This window comes from Leucoraja erinacea, chromosome 27 (assembly GCF_028641065.1).
Source record: "Leucoraja erinacea ecotype New England chromosome 27, Leri_hhj_1, whole genome shotgun sequence".
In the NCBI taxonomy this organism is placed as follows: domain Eukaryota; kingdom Metazoa; phylum Chordata; class Chondrichthyes; order Rajiformes; family Rajidae; genus Leucoraja; species Leucoraja erinaceus.
In genome coordinates, this window is record NC_073403.1 from 19,140,938 (window position 1) to 19,147,779 (window position 6,842).

Genomic DNA, 6,842 nt, shown 5'->3' on the forward strand with positions numbered 1-6,842 from the left:
GCATAAAATTACAAATATTTGGGACTGTTCCATTTTCAATTGTATTGGCAACTATTCATCTCTCCCGTATATCCCGAGGTACAGTGAAAAGCTTTTTGTTGCGTGTTATCCAGTCAGCGAAAGACTATACATGATTACATCCAGTTACATTGTACACTGGAATATTTTGCAGGTGCCGGTTTGCAAAATATATTATCAGTTGCAACACTGATAAAAGAAGGGGATCCTCGGTTATCTGCAATGTGTAAGTGAATTTTAAAATCATTCCCCAATTATACAAATGGCCTTTTGAATATTTTTAGTTTATAATAAAGGAATAAGTACTAAATGTAATGAAGTGGCTTGTGGTTTTAGAATCTGCTCCTTGTATCGATTCTGAAAGGCAGGTGAAGCCTCTGAAATCATCTGGCTTAGAGATCTTGGTTTGCAAACACCCAGCTCTATTACAAGACCACAGTGCAGTCCATAGAGCAGAAACAAGGAACTGCAGATGCCGGGTTACGGAAAAGGACCATGTTCTCCAGGGATGCTGCCTGACCCGCTGTACTCTAGTACTTTGCGTCCATTTGCACAGCACAATATACTCTGTGTTATACTGACAACCTTACTAAACAACATCAGAAACGCATTACAGGGAATGAGGAACAACATCAAATGGGTAGAAAAGGTCCAAAGCATGTTGTTGGGGTAGCTTTAAGGATATTTACTATCATTCTATTTGACTAGAAGGGCTCAGTAACAACATACGTTCCCCCAAAATAAATCAATTCCTCTACTTCAAGTACAATGGGCACAATACAATTTTGACAGCTGAAAACATGTTAAACGATCATCCAATATAAAATCAAATTCAAAAGGCATATGATGACATATGACATTTAATATTATGCTTGTCATCTGGGTTGTCATTATGATTTGATAGAACTATACAATAATTCAATGTTTATACGATTCAATGCAAAATGACCCGAATTATAAACTACTTGCAATATTGGTCTGTTACAATTAAACAACGAGTTTATTCCTTGTCGGGGCAGGTCCAGAGGAATTAATACTTTTCCATTTGAAACATTAATGAACATTTTCCAAGATATTGGCTATTACAGACTAATTCTAATCAATTACTTCAGTGGGAGTAACCTACATTGATGCAGGAAAAAGAAAATACTCAACAGCATTCAAAAGTGAAACAGTTAATAATAATTCAAGTTAATGAACTGACATCAGTTGTGAAATGTTCTCTCTATTGGGACAGTCTCACCTGATGAGCATTTCCACCATTTAGTTTCACTTTTATATTTCGAGACTGCTCGCCTCTCAGCCGCACCGCCCCTCATTAAAATGTGTACATTATTTTGCTGGGACAAGAGGCAGTTCTTTTTACAAAGCGAAGTTAAACGTACAGATTACGATGCAGCCCAAATGACATATTTACACAATACAACCATGAAGCTGCGGGCGGCAGGACCCAGTAGAATTCCTTATCACTGCGATAAGACCAAGAGTGGCCAGGAAGAGATTCGCCTGGTCACACAGTGCGGCCTTAATATAACCCGAATACACTGATTTATTTCCCCCTAATTACATTTGCAAAACATTTGTATTTCGAGATGTATGAAGAAATGCTGGATCAGTACAACCAGAGTTAAGCAAGAAGGCGCTATTGCTGGATGTACATACACTTCCAAGACATATTAATACGCCCTTTACTAATCACTTCTTAATAGTCAAATACTTGCGTTATCCGGCATCAGCCCCATCTCATGCATCTTATCATTGCCACCCGGGGAGTCGCATCTTGTTTACAGTTTAGATCCAAAAAAAAATTCAATTGCACTCTCTCGTCTGGTGCTTCTGCACAATTGTGCGAAGTTGCAAGCAGCTGGCACGCCACGCAATTCACATCCTACCTTTTATTATTATTATTATTTTTATTCTCCCCGTGCAAAATCCTCCCTTTCGCTTCTGTGTGTCTTCCAGAGTGGCGTGTCGGTCTCCCCCGGCGGAACAGAGCTGCTGTCAGTTCGGTCTCATCCACTGACTCTTAAAGTGGCAATGCTTCCCCCTGCTTACCAAGGCGTGGGGGGAAATGATTCGACCCACATCGCTCCTGCTTCTCTTTCAGGGGAATTGACTTCTCCTTGATAACACAGCCGTAAAGTTCGACCCCCCCCTCCAAAATCATCTGAGATGCAGAGCTCTTTTTTTTTTTAAAAAGAGCTTTTAACCGTCTACTGAGCTCTAGTGGCGAAATCCATAGTTCATACATGAGATCCCAATTAAAATCATTGATAAGGCAGACTCTCAAAGATCAGGAGAGAGCAAAGGAAGACCATTTATTCCTGAAATAAAACTTTTGCAGTCGATATTCCCTCTTCCGAGCCAAATTTAGGTGGAGATTATGGTTACATTTTAATATTTTCCCGAAATGTGCCTTTTGAAATTCATTCCTTTCCTAAATTTAATTGAGCAAATCACAAAGTGCTGGAGTAACTCAGAAGGTCAGGCAGCATCATGTGGAGGGAATGGATAGGCATTCCTTCCCCTCTCTCCCACCTCCTCTAATCATCCAACTAATTCCTTGTATCCCTCTTGTGAAGTCACGGGTTAGGGGGAGAAAGCAGGAGAATGGGATTAAGAGGGAAAGATAGGTCAGCCATGATTGTATGGCGGAGTGGACTTGATGGTCCAAATGGCTGAATGCTGCTCCTAACACATGAGCTTTTGAACCTTTCCTAGCCAACAATGGGCCATTATGGGCTCCACCCTTCCCGATGTCATCTGTTGCCAGCCCTGATTTGTTCTGGCCTTTTCTTGCCTCCAGTTTATTCTCCTCCCCCATCCCTCTACTTTCAATCTGGGGCAGGGTTCCGACTTGAGACATCACTATTCTTTTTCTCCAGAGATGCTGCCTGACCCATTGAGTTACTGCAGCACTTTATGTCAGGCAAAGTTTCAAGTTGGGACCCTTCTTTATACCCTTCGCCTATCCATTCCCTGCACAGATGCAGCCTGACCCATTGACATACCCCAGCACTTTATGCTTTGCTAAAGATTCCAGCATCTGCATTTGCTTGTGTATCCATACTTACTTGATAACTGGAATAAATCAATATTCAGTACTTCTGGATTTTAAAAAGTATCTTGAATGATTGGAATTTTTCAGGGTCTTGATCGAAAACGATGGATAGGTTATCCTTATTCTTTGCATTATCTCAGGAAAATATTGATGAAAACATTCACATCTCCTTCACTTAAGGTATAGGCCAAAAGAAAATTCAATGGCAGGCTGAAGAAAGGGTGCACATGAAGGGCTGAAGCAACAACAGATTACCGTCGGCAACCATGAAGCTCTAGAACACTGCACAACACGAATCACAACCCTACCTCTGTAACTATGATCTACTATGGATTTTATTTAGGTTGTGATAAATACTTTGGCTTTGCACTGTTAAGGGGCTGTCCCACTGCGGGGACCTAATCTGCGAGTGTAGACGAGTTTGCCCTTGACTCAAACTCGCAGCATGGTCAACACATTGTCCTAGGAGGTCCTTTGAGGTCACTGGAACTCTCCTTCATGCTCGAGAGAAGTTCCCGCATATTCGCGGCCTCTGCTAGGTCGTGGAAAATTTTTCAGCATGTTGAAACATTTTCCGCGAGTAAAAATTGGTCGGCATGGTCCTTTTTAACTCATAGTGCCGGGGTCGCTATGTAGTTACAGGCAATCGAGGGCAGCCGTAGGCAATCTCCTTCGCTGACCGAGAATTTTAATTGGCTCACTGGAGTTTTCAGGACCAAGGAAAACCGACCTGTAGGTTAAATGCCCGATAAACTTTATTAAACGTTGTCTGACTTCTTAAAAGTGTCTCCACTACCTTCTCCCCCCCTTCTCTTCCCCCCCCCCCCCCCCCCCCCCCCCAGGTTTATGCCCGCACTGAATGGTTGCAACCAACGGCTAAAACTGCTGAAGAAGCCTTGCTCCCAAATCAGTGATCAAATACAAAGATTCTAAATGGAAGTGGAATCTTGACTGCAATTCCAGTATTTTTGTAGTCCAATACGGGAAAGTTTAGATTACACATCCCTTTCCTTACAACACAGAAGTCATTCATTTTGTGTTTATGCTGGCTCACATAACAATCATATTCCCCATCCAATTTTCTTTGCAATCCAATAACACCCTCAACTTCCCTCAATTACTCTAGCAATTTACTCCAATGCAATTTACATTGGCCTGTTAGCCTCCCAACTGGCAATTCTTGGTACGTGGAACTGGCTGGAGTTTTAGAAGGATAAGAGGGGACTTCATTGAAGCCTTCTGAATAATGAACGGCCTCGATAAAATGCATGTGGATAGGATTTTTCAGTAGTGGGAAAGTCTGGGACCAGAGGGCACAGTCTCAGAATAAAATAATGTACCTTTGGAATGAAGATGAGGAGGAATTACTTTAGCCTGAGAATGGTGGATCTGTGGAATTAATTGCCACAGACAGCTGAGGCCAAGTCGTTGAGTATTTTTAAAGCCGAGATTGATAGGTTCTTGATTAGTAAGGGAATGCAGGAGAATGGGGTTGAGAGGAAAAGGTAGATCAACCATAATCGAATAGTGGAGCAGACTCGATGGGCCGAATGGCCTAAGTATTCTCCTACGTCTTATGAACATGAAGTGGCGCACCTGGAGGAATTTTGCGATATCCCAGGAGAACGTGCAAGCTTTGAATCTCGGTCACTGGAACTGTCCGGCAACTGCTGTAACACTCTGCTGCCGCAACAATGATCTGTTTTAAGGTACAATACTGCACTATTCTATATTATTATTCTGCAGTGTCCAATAGTGAATCATTATCTTATTGCATTAGGCCATTGAGGGAAACCAGCCTCTCATGTCTGGTTAATATCAGCAAATTGGTTCAGTCATAGGATCTCCTATGACAACAGAAATCATCTTCCCTGTCTTGCTGAAGCATATGTGAACCAAATGCTAACCATCGCTGCTGTATTCTCAGATCACTCCCAATTGATGGAATAACATTCTCTTTTGCATTTTTCTGACAGTTTACAAAGTAAGATAAGTTAGTGTAGTTGTAATTAGTTCCGCACTGGTACTGAGCTGTCTACAGTTTGACAGAATGGTCACACAAATAACGTCCATCACTATGCCAGAGTTAAAATTAATTTGTGTTCACAATGAAATGTTCGACTTACTTCAAATACATCACATTTGGATTCGGAAATATATCTGGGAGCATAATTTGTGCCTGTTCTAATCCTAGCTTATTGCATTATACAAGGACTGCCTCACAAAAGGAGACAATGAGGACTAATCTAACAAATACCTTCAAAACATTGTCTGACTCCTGGTGTTGTCACAAAGGTTGACTGAAATTCCTTCTGCACTGCTGTGGAGATGAGCTGCAGCTGTTACCACAGTGCTCTCCAGTGCAGTAACACATTGCGCTTCAGTCCACTAATTGCATTCCCCAAACCAGGCAAGCTTGCCTGAAAAGATGCACAGCTTGGTATCATGAACTAACTGGCACTAAGTACATCTGCACTGATTTAGCCTATTTCGTAAACTAATAGCAAGCAGCTCAATGAAATGTATAGGAACAGCACCTTACATTTCGGATGGGCAGCTCATAACCCAGCAGTCTGATTCTTGATTTCCCTAACTTCAAGTAACCCTTGCTTTTCCTCTATCTCCGTCCTTCCCCCACCATAGTTCTCGTACTCGTTTCACTGTCCAACTGATTAATTTTACTGTTTGCATGCCTTGTTGTCACCTTCCCCTTAGCCGACAATCAACCATTGTACGTTTCGTTGATCAACATCTTCTTTGATCTGTCGTTTTCATACCTTACATGCTCTTTGTCCCTTCCTTGTCTCTAGTTTCCCTCTCCCGACTCCCAGTCTGAAGAAGGGTCTCAACCCAAAATGTCACCCATTCCTTCTCTCCAGAGATTCTGCCCGTCTGGTAGAGTCCCGCTGAGTTACTCCTGCATTTTGTGTTTATTGTCAGCTCAAAGAAATGCTTTCAGTGACTGATCGGACTGTCGGTAGTGTCTGTTAGGATATGAATTGTAGCTCTTCAATGACATTCTGCAATGAATATAAAGCCAAATTCTATCATCAGTAGGACTAATGACCAGCCCAGTGGCCTCATTCACTATACCCACAATACTGTGGTTCCTCAGTATCATGATGCAGTAATGAGATGATGGCGTTCTGGACACTCTGCACCCTAGCATTGTTGACTTGGTTATTGAAGCAATTACTTCTGGCTGTATCTCAAAGCAATATCTCAATCCATTTTTCATAAAGTTAAGCTAATATCAAAATGCTGGAGGAATTCAGCGGGTCAGGCAGCATCTGCGGAAGGAAATGACAAATGACGTTTCAGGTCAGGATCCTTCGTCAGTCTGAAACATAATCTGTCTATTCCCCTCTCCATAGATGCTGCCTGGGTAACTCAGCAGATCAGGCAACATTGCTGGACTACATGAGAGATGATGTTTCATGTTGGGATCCTTCTTCTGAAATACTACAGTTTTCTCTCACATTTCAAAGACATGGGGGTTTGTAGGTTAATTCAGTAAATTGCCCCGTGTGTGTAGGATGCGAAACTGGGACAACATAGAACTAGTGTATGGGTGATCATTGGTCAGTGCAGATTCGGTGGGCTGTAGGGCCTGTTTCCACACTGTATGTCTAAACACTAATCATCATTGACTCCTTGGCTTGCAATGATTCAATTGCACAGTTCTGTTTTCCATATTCATCCGTGTATTCATATCCCTAACTTTCTTCACACCCAGAAACCTTAAATTATCTGTCATTTCCCA

The 6,842-nt window shown here is 42.0% G+C and overlaps 1 protein-coding gene across 1 annotated transcript in view; it reads right to left on the bottom strand.

The window, feature by feature from the left end:
• The window catches only part of mpp2b (MAGUK p55 scaffold protein 2b), a 528,409-nt gene extending 524,538 nt beyond the window's left edge, over nt 1–3,871 (bottom strand). Inside the window, exon 1 of the mRNA XM_055657232.1 lies at nt 1,911–3,871. The gene's annotated coding sequence lies outside the window, so the exon portion shown is untranslated. The remainder of the gene's footprint in view (nt 1–1,910) is intronic.
• Between the last annotated feature and the right edge of the window lie 2,971 nt (nt 3,872–6,842).